General features: G+C 40.9%; 1 protein-coding gene across 6 annotated transcripts in view; it reads right to left on the bottom strand.

The window, feature by feature from the left end:
* SCAF8 (SR-related CTD associated factor 8) overlaps positions 1-14,305 on the bottom strand; it is a 331,677-nt gene that overhangs the window by 44,551 nt on the left and 272,821 nt on the right. The window lies entirely within an intron of this gene.

A 14,305-nucleotide genomic window follows, 5' to 3' on the forward strand; every position in this document is an offset into this window, starting at 1 on the left:
AAATCATCGTTACTCAATCATAACAGAAAAAAGTCTGTGTCAATAAATACAGATTATATGCCTTTCTGTATAGCACTTTATGTTCCCAGAATTCATCTATCATGCATAATCATTCATATAAAAGAATGTCCACATGTACTAGGATGAGTCATTATGCAAAAAAGGAAAATGAATATGTGAACAAATGGTGATGGAAGAGATAGATATTGGATGCTATGTGATAAAACAGTGCATAACACAATTTGCTGAGAGCAACTGGAGAATTGTACAGCACATTTATAATCTGTATGTGGGAGGAAAGGATAAGTACAACGCAATAATGTACTGAGGTACTGGATCAGAGTATGGAGAAAAAGGCTTTACAAGAGTCAAATGTTAAATGTGTGGGAGACAACCATTTTTTTTTAAAAAGAAACATTACATTCATGGCAAACAGTGTAAATGATAAAGGAAAACCAGGGGAGCTGCAGTTCATTTATAAAGTTATCAACCTAACAGTTTAGCAGTGATACTTTTTATTAGATACTTATTTGTAAAGATGTTACAATTTTTGACACTTAGTGCTCTTTATCTTAGTCATGGTCATGATAATGATTTTATCATTTTTATACATTGGGTCTGAGAAGTAACTTTAATTTTATTTACAATATTTGCATAAAATAATAACTTATTCATAAAAATATTAACAGATCTTCATACACACCCACACAATCCCACTGCTTAGGAAAGAAAAACATATTTTTCTGTAAAAGCAAGTGATACATACTTACGTATATACATATATACATGCTGATGACACACTCAGCTACTTTTTTTTTCTAGCTCATGTATGTATGTGAATGATGCAGATAACCTCTGTCTTGCAGCTTTTACATTCAGATATCGTGTAATGTTGTAAGAGGCATAGGTGGCTAGATTTAGCCTGGGTTCACACTGATGCGGTGCGGAATTCACAGCGGTTTCTGTGCAAATTCCGCACCGCATCACAATCGCACCCCATTCATGCGAACTGCTGCGGGTGTGTATGTTAAGTTAACAACCCCCCCGAAATCGGTTCACAAACCATGGTGCGATGTGTAGAATCAGATTGCGTGGATGTGAATACCCATGCAATCCAATTCTGATGCGGACAAAAAAAAGAGTCCTGCACCTTTTTGGTGCGGATGCAGTGAGATTTCAGCCATACAAAATGTATGGCTCAAATCGCACCGCACAGAATTCCCATGTGATTTGCACAGGAATGCAGTGCGGTTCCTGTGTAAATCACATGCGATATTGTGCACCGCATCAGTGTGAACCCAGGTTTAGAGAGACTATAGTTCATTTATCCAAATAAATCAAAAATAGAAAAGCGCCCCACCTTCAAACATAAGTGAATGAAAAAATATTATAGCAGCAACTCCAAAACCAAAAAAATGGCATATAAATAAATTAAATAAATATCGGAATGCGCTAATACTTTAAATAAAACAACCAAATAAAGTGTCCATAAATTAATATGTGAAAGTCCAAACACCATATGTATATCAAAAAGTCATCATGTGAAAATCATGACACCGTGATCAATCCACCACCAGATAAATTGGATAGACTCACCAGAGCTCCATGCTGATCAAGTTATAGACCAGCATAAGTGCTATTGCTCTGGGAGCGATGAATGTAGACTCTAGGTGCAATGCTCTGCAGTGGTAGGCAATTTCCAGATACTAAGAAGCAAAACTCTGCAGTGATAGGCAATATCCAGACTTCAAGGAGCAATACTCTGCAGTCAATCTTTCATAGATGAGCCTTTTCATACATCACCATATCTCCAAACCCATTAGGGCCACACTCAGGGATAAAGAAAAGACATGATGGTGCAGCATGTTTTAAAACAATTTCTGTTTAATAAACAGTCAATAGCACTCACAAGTAAGGTGTCTAGACTGACACTAGTGTACACAGCATGGATAATGGACGAGCCCCCGCTCACCACGGATCACAGCCAGCAGTCACAGGGAACGTCCTGACGTCAACATCCAATAAACCCCAGCGCATTTGTGAGGTTAGGCACTGAAGTTGGATGAGAAGGCTTAACTTGCAGTCTTCCCTCTAATTCATCCCAAAGGTGTTCTATTGGGTTGAGGCAGGCCAGTCAAGTTCCTACACCCCAAACTCATTCATCCATGTCTTTATGGACCATGCTTTGTGCACTGGTGTGCAGTCATGTTGGAACAAGCAGGGGCCATCCCCAAACTGTTCCCACAAAGTTGGAAGGATGAAATTGTCCAATATGTCTTGGTATGCTGATGCCGTAAGACTTCTCTTCACTGGAACTAATGGGCCAAGCCCAACCCCTGAAAAACAACCCCACACCATAATCCCCCACTCCATCAAACTTTACACTTGACACAATGCAGTCAGGCAAGTATTGTTCTCCTGACCACTGCCAAACCCAGACATGTCCATCGGATTGCCAGACAGAGAAGTGTGATTCCTCACTTCAGTGAACACGTCTCCACTGCCAGTGGCAGCGTGCTTTACACCACTGTCTTGCATTGCAAGCTTTGCTTTGCACTTGGTGATGTAAGGTTTGGATGCGGCTGCTCGGCCATAGAAACCCATTCCATGAAACTTTCTATGCACTGTTGTTGTGCTAATCTGAAGGCCACACAAAGTTTGGAGTTCTTTAGCTATTGGCTCTGCAGACAGTTGGCAACTTCTGCGCACTGTGTGCTTCAGCATGCGCTGACTCCGCTCTGTCATTTTACGTGGCCTACCACTTCATGGCTGAATTCCTGTTGTTCCCAGTTGCTTCCACTTTGTTATAATACCACTAACAGTTGACCGTGGAATATTTAGTAGCAAAGAAATTTCATGGATGAACTTATTGCACAGGTGGCAACCTATCACGGTACCACGCTTCAATTCACTGAGCTCCTGAGAGTGACCCATTCTTTCACAAATTTTGTAGAAGCAGTCTGCATGCCTAGGTCCTTGATTTTATACACCTGTGGCCATGGAGGTGATTGGAACACCTAAATACAATGATTCGGAGGGGTGTCCCAATACTTTTTGGCAATATAGTGTACACGTAGAGCAAGAAAGCCAGCCTATGGAGGTGTCTGTGTATTCACAAATTGTCAATAGCTTCTATGCCATATACCCCAGTGTCACATAACTTCAGGCTGATCTTTACCTTCCCTGGAACTCTTTAGAAACACATGCTCCCAATTTTGTAATTGCTGTATAGCTCCTATCACCCATCCCAAATCTACAGTGATTTGCTGGCTTGCTAAACAACAACTGCATACCAGTAGCTCTGATACAAGGTGCAGGACCAATTAACTGTAGCTAGCAGATGCACGTGTATAAAATTTGACACTTCCAGCAGGTTTAAACTGTAACTAGATGAAATGTGTTTGTTGAAGCACTCTGTATCATAAACTGTTTAAAAACAAATACTGTTTTCACTTTTTTCAATCTTGTCTGCATCTAAGTGCTACTGATCTCCTTCAGCCTCTTGAATGGACTCAAAATAGAGCTTTCCTGTGTGAATCTGTGTAGGGAGGCTAATTGCTGGATCAGGAGAGTTACTGGCCAATTGAGGTTCTCATCTTAACTGAAGCCCTAAGGAAGAAGGAGGTTTTTACTGTCCCCTGAAATGCATTGAATGCTTTTAGTATAACTAATAGATGAATTTGGACTGTTTTATTCTTTGGTCTTGTGCCCCTTTGATTAGTACCTTCTAATGAATATGCTCCCTTAACGCAATGCATGTTAAATTGTGTGTTTCCTGACACACAGTAGTTTAGAAGTGTGAATCCAGCCTATCTTCAGTAAAGCTCCCCTTCTGTCCAGACTAATGCAGGCCAAAGACGGGGAGAAAACCGTCCGTTTTTTTTTTTTTAAATCGGTCGTTCAATCAGCCGACATTACCACTATTGGTAAAAAAAGGTTGGCTGATTTTCGTCCCGTCTATGGCCGGCAATTATATAGAATATATGCAGAAGAAGAAGAAATAGAATACGAATAAAAAGATGAAATAGAATATGCAGAAGAAGAAAAAGTTGCAACATTGTATCTATTTGTATCCATTTCAGATACAGATTTTTCTATTCGGATACAAATAGATACAATGTTGCTATACTTTTAAATGTCAAATATAATATCGGACTGAAATTCTTTTTTTTTCTTCTTCTTCATATTCTATTTCTTCTTTTACTTCTTCTTCTTCATATTCTATTTCTTCTTCTCATTCATATTCTATTTTTTTCCTTTTCTTCTTTTACTTCTTCTTTCATGTCACTGCTCATGCGCATTTTTAAACATCGGAAAAAGATCGGTAAGTTTGTCCATCATTGCCGCGAAAATCGGCAGAACGACAAATTTGGCCGATTATTTTCCAGCAGGACCGATAATCTAAAAGGTCAAAAATCACGAAAAACAGCCGACCGATTACCGCACTAACGATCCGAAAATCGGCCGATTTTTTTTCGTCCAATTTTTGGTCGTTTTTCATCTCATCTATGGCCTGCATTACGGTTAGATTCTCTGAAATGTCTATACCAGCCTGTCCCATCATTAGGATCCTCAGCCTAAGGAAAACATACAACCCAATTCTGTGTACTCTCAAGTGGCCTCTCTTGAAGGTATATGTAAAGGATGTATAAAAATAGATACACCTCAAAAACAAAGTTCATATTATATAGTTTCTATGATATGTGCAACAGCAGTAAGGAAACAAAATCTTGCTCTGAAAAGGGGACACATTTCCTAGAACACTGTTTTAACAGTAGGGGGATAGGAAAAAAAACAGTGACACGTTTCAGGTGGGAACTTTCATTTTGTTGCACCCTGTTCCAGGGGCAAGCAACCTGCGGCTCTCTAGCTGTTGTGAAACTACATTTCCCATGAGGCACTGCAACATTACAAAACTGACAGTTACAGCTATGACTTCCAGAGGCATGATGGAACTTGTAGTCCTGCAACAGCTAGAGAGCCACAGGTTGCCTACACCTGCTCCAGACTAATGTATGTCCCATGTGTCTTGCAGTTACCACCTATTAAACACCTCAATTGCACCTGCCCCTTTCGCACTGTGGAATTTATTCATCATAAGTGCAACATATACAGCAAAGCCCAGCATTGTGGCTAAGTTTGTCAAACTATGGCTACCCAGAGTAAAAAACTGAGTGAATGGTTTCTGTACATGTGGACTATTTCTTAGTGTCATAACCTAGTTCCCATAGGCTGCCCATTTCTACTCTGCCAGTGAGACTCCTATGTGAGGAATGAGGGTTCCAGCCAAGTGTGGCTCCTCAGTGCCTGGCGAGTTCCTGTAGGTAGCCTGGGTCACGCACATCAGCACAACACAGGTCACCCACTACTAAAAACATACCATCAGGTGGGCAGCATTACACATAGATAATCACCTCATGCTGGCAAAGACATAACTTCCAGTCCCTCCTCTATATGAATACTGGTCTGTACAACTACTCTCCCAATCCTCCATGTAACTGCCCTTTCCCTTATTCACTCTCCACATGCTAATGTGCAGGAGGAAGTGAGAAAGGCTGAAATGGGACAGGTTGAAACGTGCCATTCCTCCCCCTTCTACAGGCAGCATAGAAAAGTCCAAATGAGCAAGCAGGACCTTGATAGGCCTGCCCAATGGCCATTCCCACCTGCTTACCAAGCCAGCTTGATGGACAGGCTCTTCCCCTCTTGTGCCAGGGCAGCCCCTGCCTGCTGACGCAATGGGGTCCAGGTGCAGTACGGAAGGGCAGCCTGTACCCCCCTAATGGCAGCCCTACCTGTACAAGTATTAGGTTTAAGTTTAGAGAAGGAAAATCTCCCCCTGGATGGAGCATAATTACTGGGATACGGATTGTGTAGAGCATTTACAACCATTTCCTTGCGATCTATACAAGTTTGTTGAAGTGCAGTCCAGCCTCCTCAACTGAATTTACTCAATATAGATTGACTCTTACTTTAATGAACCAAGATATTACCAAGCATTGATTATAGTTGAGGTCCATTGCTCTCAAATATAATTCTATGTGAGATATACTGCAGTACCTTTGCCGTTTTTTTTCTACCTTTTTTATGCTACAAACCTAAGATAACTGCCATTTTAAGTGGAACTTACGCCAAAAAATATTGGACTCTGTATGTCTCTTCTGCAATGAAAACTCTTCTGCTTCCCAGCAAAGTTCCTTTAATTGTGTACTGAATTGCACATGCTACGCTTTCAAGGCCAAACCCAGAAGACATAGTTATATAGTTGGTAATGTTGAATAAAGACACCAGTCCATCCAGTTCAACCTGAGAGAGTGTGTGTGTGTGTACCTGTGTGTGTGGCTGCTATTTTCCATACCCCTGTACATTGAGCTTGCTAAGAAACACATTTAAAAGTTTTCCTAATTTATCTACACTCCCTGCTGATACCACCAACTGTGGAAGGGAGTTCAACATCCTTACCACTCTATCAGAAGTTTAAGATTGAACAACTCCTCATCCAACTTCACTGTGTGGCCGCCGCTTGTCTTCTTTAGATACCTTAGGTTAAATAGTTTTTCAGTCATCATTCAAAGATTTGTATATCTTATATATTTTCATATCCTACCTTAACTGTCTCTTCTCCAGGGAGAATACATTTAATGTTTGTAGTCCTTCCTCATAACTGAGGTCCTCCAGCCCCCTTATTAGCTTTGTTTCCCTTCTCTAGTCCCTCTTCATTCAAGCACAACATTCGTGAGGATTGGTGACCAGAACCGGATGGCATGCTCATGATATGACCAAATCAGAGTTTTGTAAAGTAGTAGAATTATAGCTCTATCTCTTCATTAAAAAATCCATTTAAATTCATACTAAGAGTCTGCTAGTTTTGCTGCTGCAGCTTGGCATTGTTTGCTATTGCTGAGTCTGTCATCTAATGACCTCCAGATCCCAACCATTCCTCGATTCCCCCAGAGGTTCTCCCCCTAGTGTGTAACTTTCATTCATATTGCTATCTCCCAAGTGCATTACTTTACATTTTTCAATAATAAACCTCATGTGCCATATAGCTGCTCAGCCTTCTGTTCTAACCTGATCTTCCTGTAAAGTTGCTATATCCTGTTGTGAAGTTATTGCCCTGCTTAGCATTGTATCATCCACAAACTTATTGTTTTTGAACAAGTTAAACAGAATTGGTCCTAGGACAGAGCTGTGGCACACCCCACTGACAACTCTAGGTCATTCAGAAAATATGCCAATAATCACTACCCTCTGGACGTGCTCCTGAAGCCAGTTTTCAATCCAGGTACATATATCATCAATGCCAAAAAACTTAATTTGTAAATGAAGCCTTTATGGGGTACTGTACCAAATGCCTTAGTGAAATCCAGCTACACAACTCCCAAAGGCTTTCTTTCTAAATTACAGCTCACCACCTCGTAGAATTATAAAAGGTTGGTCTAACAAGAATAGTTCTTCATAAATCCATGTTGGATACTAGTGGTGGGCTGAATGTTCGAGTTCGAGTTGAACCTAAGCTGAACACATGAACGATACGGGCGTTCGACAGGCAGTGCATTGTGATTGGTCAAAGAATGCACCTGATTCCTGGTTGCATGCTTAGATAAGGGTCTGGTATGGATTTTGGGGGGGACCATTTTTTTTTAAATGGTTGTGGGGAAGAAGTCCTTGTCCCCATTAACATGGGGACAAGGTATTTTGGGGGAGAGCCCCCCTGACCCAAAGTAACCCCCCATGTTGAGGACATGCGGCCTGGTATGGTTCAGGAGGGGTTACGCTTGCTCACCTCCTCCTTTTCCTGAGCTTCTGGGTCTGGTATGGATTTTGTTTTTAAATTTAGGCATAGGGGTTCCCCTCAAAATCCATACCAGACCCAAAGGGCTTGGAATGGATGGGGGGCACTTGGTTTTTTTTTTTTAACTGTCAGGCAATGCCGACAGTTCTTTTTACATTCAGCTGTTAGCGGGGAACCCCACTGACAGCTGAAACAATAGTAAATGTTTCAATACTAAAATACGCATGACTTAATAATATAACTCATGCGGTATTTTAGTAACTGATCACTATCATACTACATACTCAGATGCGTTAAGATATCGCTCAGTAAATTGTTTGTGTTCGTAGTTCACGGTCGAACATTCTGTAGGTGCGAATGTTCGACTGCAAACTGATCAGGAGGGTGTTTCGGCCCATCACTATTGGTTACTACTAATGATACTATTTTTATCACTAAATTCTTGGATATGTTCCCTTATCTTTCCTTCCAATAGTTTACATACTATTGATGATAGGCTGACTGGTTTGTAGTTCCAGCTATATATCTCAGCCCTTTTGTGAATATTGGTACCACATTTTCTTTTCACCAATCTCCTGCTACCATTCCAGTCAGTAACCTCCCCTTAAAAATTAAAAACAATGGTCTGCCTATAACATGGCTAAGTTCTTTGAGAATTCTCCGGTGTAAGCCACCCAGTCCTGGTGATTTGTTTACATTACGTTTTCCTAATCTTTTCTGAACACTGGTTTCTGTCAACCACAAGCGTGCATTCAATATACTGTTATTCACCTCTTCCCACTGCTGCCTCCCGGTCCTTTAACTGTATTGAACTGACAGAAGACGGAGGCAGGCATTCCGTTCATATGACCATTGTGATTGGCTGTCACAGCAGTCACATGGCCAGAAAGCTCCCGATCGCAAGTATGCATCGGGGGTTTTCCGTTAGATGTTAGTTGCTCTGCTGGGAGCATGCTCTCAGCACAGTGAATTGTTTACAAGTGAACACATATATGCAGCCACTCTGCATTAAAGCCCACCATATGTGCCACATTGGTGGAAACAGAGTAATCACTGTTTTTGTTTATTACTGAGAAGAATGTATTTCATATAGTTGCCTACTCCCCGTCATTCCTGACTAACTTTCTCTTATCATCCTTTATGGGTCCAGTGTGTTCTCATCTTTATTTACTAATAATAAATTTGAAAAAAAATTGGGGGATTTTTTTTTTTTTTACTCTGCTCAGTAATCTCTTGTAATCTATTATAGTTGCCCTGATCATGCACTTGTATTTCTTAATGCATTCTTTGCAGTTTCAGAATGACAATGTTGACCCTTCCACCAACCAAGCAGGATCAGGCAAACATGTCAACAGTGGAACATGAAAGATCGCTGTCTTTGTATCACTAGAGGAGGAGCATTTTGGCCATAATGTGCAAACATGATTTATATACTTGCACATTATGGCATAAGCCCTGGCAACCCACAGTTCCCCCTCCATTCTTCATCTCTATAACATGGGGATAGGGTGTTCTGTAGTCTACAAAATGAATTCCAGAAGGACTGATAGCAATATTTTACTGTAGCATTTGTCAGCTCATTACAGGATTATGAAAACACTAGATATCTGGCAGCATCAAGATTTGTTTTGTAATCAGTGAATGGGTATAACAAAATGCTTTTAATGGATATAAAGGAGCAAATAAGAGAATTTCATTGTTAGGGCATACATACACTTATTATCCTTCTGAGTAACAATGGATATCGTTCATGATATCAGCTATCAGGAGTATACTGCTCTCTAAATCAGTCAGCTGTTGCTAGGTTGCAACCTCACATATGAACACACAGGTCTTTGCAGAAATCTACAACCTGCAAATTGAGTTTTATATGTTAGGAATTCAATGGCTGTTGATGGGTTTTCATTTATTTATTGCTCTTTGTGTTCCCGTCTTTTTTTTTGTCTGTCCTCTATTGCTGGGGGTCACTGTTGGACTGCTTTGAGAGCCAATGCCCTGTCATAGAGGTATCCCTACGCCTCTCACCCTTTCCACTCTTACGTTTCCTCTCTTTCTCTCCTTGTTTTGCTATTCTGAGAGATATAGGGGTCCAGAGCCAAAATTTCTACCTCCACTCTCCTTTGTTTTCAACTCTTAGTGTTGCAGTTGCACCTATTAGTTGCTCTTGCTCCTATTATATGCTAATGTTACTATAATTACTACAGTTCTGTATCTGCTTGTATTAACTTAAAGTGCACACTGTCAAACACCTCATACTGTGCACAACTTTTTTGGCACGTAGATACTCTGTTCATCTTTTCTAGAACTGAAAAATACCCCCAAATGAATAAAAAAATATATTGATTGAAAAAGCTGAATTTGTGAATGTATACAATCATTGGTTTACAAACATTTAATATGTTAGTAGATTTCCAGGGCACTGTTGGTAATATAAAAAGACAGAATGGCAGTGGATGCCTGAAATTAGGTACACCTTGATTGAAACCTTGCAAAAAGCTGCCTAATTTGGAAAAGTCACTGCAATGAGTTACTAACTTACGCGTGTAGATTACAGCTGCAGCTATTTAGCTCTATAAACAATAGGCTTTTACAGCAGGTAGTAAAGAGAAAGAGGGAAATGTGAAAAGGGGCTTAAAGGTCTACCTCACAGACAATAGAAGCCTACATATATACCCGGCTACAAAAAAATATATTTTACAATTTTTTTTAAGGACTTATAATAAAAAATAAAGAAAATATGAACAAAACCACAGTAAATTTGCTGACGTTAACATGCTCCATCACAGTATCAGCAAATGACAACCCAAAAGGACCTTAATTTGTATAAAAAATAACAACCTTTTTTTTTCAGCATAACACTTATTATAGATAAATTCACTTCTTTACTCTAGATATCATTTTACTTCTGAAAAATTTTCACTTTTCTACCAAAAAAAAGTCTATTGTGCTTATCATTTTCTGTTTCAATATTTTTATTAAGAAAATGTTGTTTCTAAGAATATAACAAGCTCAAAATACGCCCTCGCAGGGGCAGAGCAGAACAATAACACATAAACAGAGACATCCTGCTGACTTGTATTAGTCAAATAACGAAATGTCCAATGACATCAAGAAGGGACAGCAAAAAGCCGAATCAAATAGCAGCAGTAATCCAACATAATATCGGAAAAAGAAGAGAAAAGAAAAAAGGTTAGAAGAAAAGAAAAAGAAAACAAAAGGGAATCAGAAAGAAACAAGAAAGAAGGGGAACTAGAAGGATCACGGATTCGGGGCTAGCATAGGCAGCGACTATAGGAGGCCATAACTAGTAGGAGGCAGGGATGGCAAGGAATAACGTATCCAAGGTTCCTAAACCTTAAGGAATCTCGGATAAGAATCATGAAGAATGCTAGACATCTGTTCATTGACCAACATAGCATTCATCCGGGTCTTCACCCCCTGGAAGACAACCGAAGGGGTTCTCCGAGCTTGAGCTATAGCACGTTTGCCCGAAATAAAAAGGTAGGATGCCAATTTCTGCTGAGAACTAGACAGACCCAAAATTGGGCAATGCAAGAGGGCCACCTTTGCATCCCTATGGACGTAATATGAAATAGCGTTTGTAGCAAACCAAAAACCCTAGACCAGAAGCCTATCAATCGCGGGCACGACCACCAAATGTGCAGGACGTCCCCGCGTAGACCACAGTTTCAGAAACTTCTATCTCTGCCAGTCGGATTAAAGTGAGCAGTCTGAGCCGGGACCCAGTACCACCGCAGGAGAACTTTATAGGCTGCCTCAAGAGTGACTGTATTGAATGAACATTTCGCCACCATCCCCTAGGTCCTACACCACTCCGCCGCAATCAAGACACCCAGATCTCGCTCCCAATGAGAGATATAAGTAGGGGTGATGAGGAGGACCTACTGTTAAGTAAGGCATAAATTACAGAAATGAGACCAGGGGACCCTGGGGAATGCTGACAGACGTGTTGAAAGGGCGTTTTGCGGTAAGGATATGTAGAGGTACGACGGAGGGATAAAACCCAGTGGCGCAACTGCAAATACCGATAATATTCCCGTGGCGGGACCCCCCTTGCCTCTTGAAGAGATTCCCATGATGGAAACATATGAGCACTCATGAAATCATGTACAATGACAAAGCCATGGGAGGGCCACCAAGAGAAAGAAGGGGGATATTCTAGGCCTGGTAGAAATATAGGATTATGTGTAATCGGCAAAAGAGGTAGAAACGATTATATCAAATTACCCGAATATTTAACAGAATCCCAGGTTCATAAACTGTGAAGCATGATAGGGTGATTGTGCTTATCATTTTGTGGTAGGATACATGTCATGGGTAATAACGTGAGAGAAGAGAAATAGTTATGGATTTCTAACCTCTCCTAGATTGTAAGCTCCGAGGAGCAGAGCCCTCCTATCCCTCTTGTATTGAACTGTATTGTTGCTGTATTGTCTCCCGTTATATTGTAAAGCGCTGAGCAAACTGTTGGCGCTATATAAATCCTGTATAATAATAATAAAGTGAACCTGAGCTGGATGTACTTACAACCCCCCCCCCCCTTTCCACTTTAGTTCAGAACATTGTTCCTGACAGTCGAATGACAAGTACAGGGTTTATTACATGAGGCAGCTGAGCTTAATCCTGGAGAGGCTCTATGTACAGCTGTGCCAAGTATCCAAGGTAGCTCCTGAGGGACAAAAGAAGGAATTTTAAGAATAGAACAGGTACTTGACACCTGCACTTCAGCACTCTTGTTACTGTAGTCACTAATATAACCCCTAAAATAACACTTAGTCCAAACTCTGGAACTTAACCTAATACTTACACCTCTAAGTCCTTACCCTAGCCTTAAAACTTCAAGTGGTAATGTTAGTTCACCAGTACCGAAAAAACTAAAAGGCAAATTAACACCACCATATAGCTCCCTCTTCCCCCCGGTTCCGCTGTACTTATCTCCAGGGATGCTGAGCTCTCAGTCACCACACAGCAAAACAGCAAAATCCCTGCTCTTCTTCCTCTTCTCTAGGGGAATGGGAAACAGGAGTGGAGAGGGTGTTGGTGTTACTTCATCTTTTAATTTTTTTCCATAAAGGTGAACTAAGACTTTAACCCTGGACTTTTTACCTTATTCTAACCCTGAAGATTTCTACTTACCCAGCTGGGCACTGAAAGTATTAACATCAAAATTCCCCATTTTAGGCCAAGATCTACCTTTCTAACCTTAATTGTATTCCCCCTTTCAAACAGCAATAAAAACTAGACAAAGGAAATATTGTTTCTTGGCTAGAGTTAGTTTTCATATTAAGAGTGTATGTATGCATACATCAACAGATGACATATGGTCAAAGGAAAATACATCTACAGCGTATTCAGTGTCAAAATCATCTCGTGTGTTGCAAATACCTCTGTAGTGAGAGATACAGGTGTCAGATATTTTATTTTAATTGGTAACTTGCTTGAATTAAAGTGGAAATTCCCCCCCTCCTCTAACATTATTGGAGGTTTATATTTTGGGATGTGAGAGGGTGTCAGGTTTTGGTAGGTACCTGTTCCCAATTCCGTTGGTATCCCTGAGGCGATTCCACTGGAGGTTCAACCGCCCGCCCACAACCTCTTGGGACACATCACAGGTCCCAAGAGGCTGTAGGCCCATTCACCAAACACAGCACAACTCATACATGCGCAGTGGGAAGACGGCCGTGAAGCTGCAAGGAGTCACAGCCAGCTTTCCACTCTGAACATGCAGGCACTGGGGACCCGAAGACTGGCAATGAACTGGCTCAGGTGAGGATAGTGCTGGATCCCTGGACAGGTAAGTGTCCTTTTATTAAAAGTCAGCAGCAACAGTATTTGTAGCTGATAAATTTTATTTTTTTTCTAGAGACTGAAGTTCCTCATTAAATTCCTAGTAGATTGTAGTCGCAAGACATTTATGATGGAGGTGTTTAAAGTACAAGTTCAGCTGTCTACAAAATTTCCCTCCTCCCTAATCTCCTCTGTACATTTTGCTGTGTCCTCTCCCCCCTAAGTCCCTGCTTACTTCATCCAATGGCTATAGCTTCCCACACTGTCTGCAGCCTAGCCAGTAGTAATCAAGTTACACACCTTTATTGCATAAGCAACTTCTAATTCAATTCCATGGGATGCTGATGTTCATGTAAGGGGATTTTGGAGATCAGTATGGACCTGCAAAGGTGGGCACAGATAAATGTACTGGGGGCTAGGGAGGGGGCTGGGGTAATTTTGTAAAAACAATATAAACTTACTGTATACTTTAAGTCTGTAGCAGGGTGCCTTTTTACTTAGTAACTCAGATGCAGACACCTTTAAATGTATTTCCTATAACTCCCTGGGTTCCTGGTTATGCCCAGGGAGTACAATTTCCTCCCTTTCCGGACCAAGGCTTCATAATGGGGGAAGAACGTGACCTTCCTTATGTAGCAACCCTCTAGATAGCTAGGAGGAACGAGTTCTTTATTTTTTTTTATACAGAGAGGCTGAGTAGCA

This window comes from Staurois parvus, unplaced genomic scaffold (genome assembly GCF_062004578.1).
Source record: "Staurois parvus isolate SC_StPar_1 unplaced genomic scaffold, SC_StPar_1.0 ptg000081l, whole genome shotgun sequence".
Lineage (NCBI taxonomy): Eukaryota > Metazoa > Chordata > Amphibia > Anura > Ranidae > Staurois > Staurois parvus.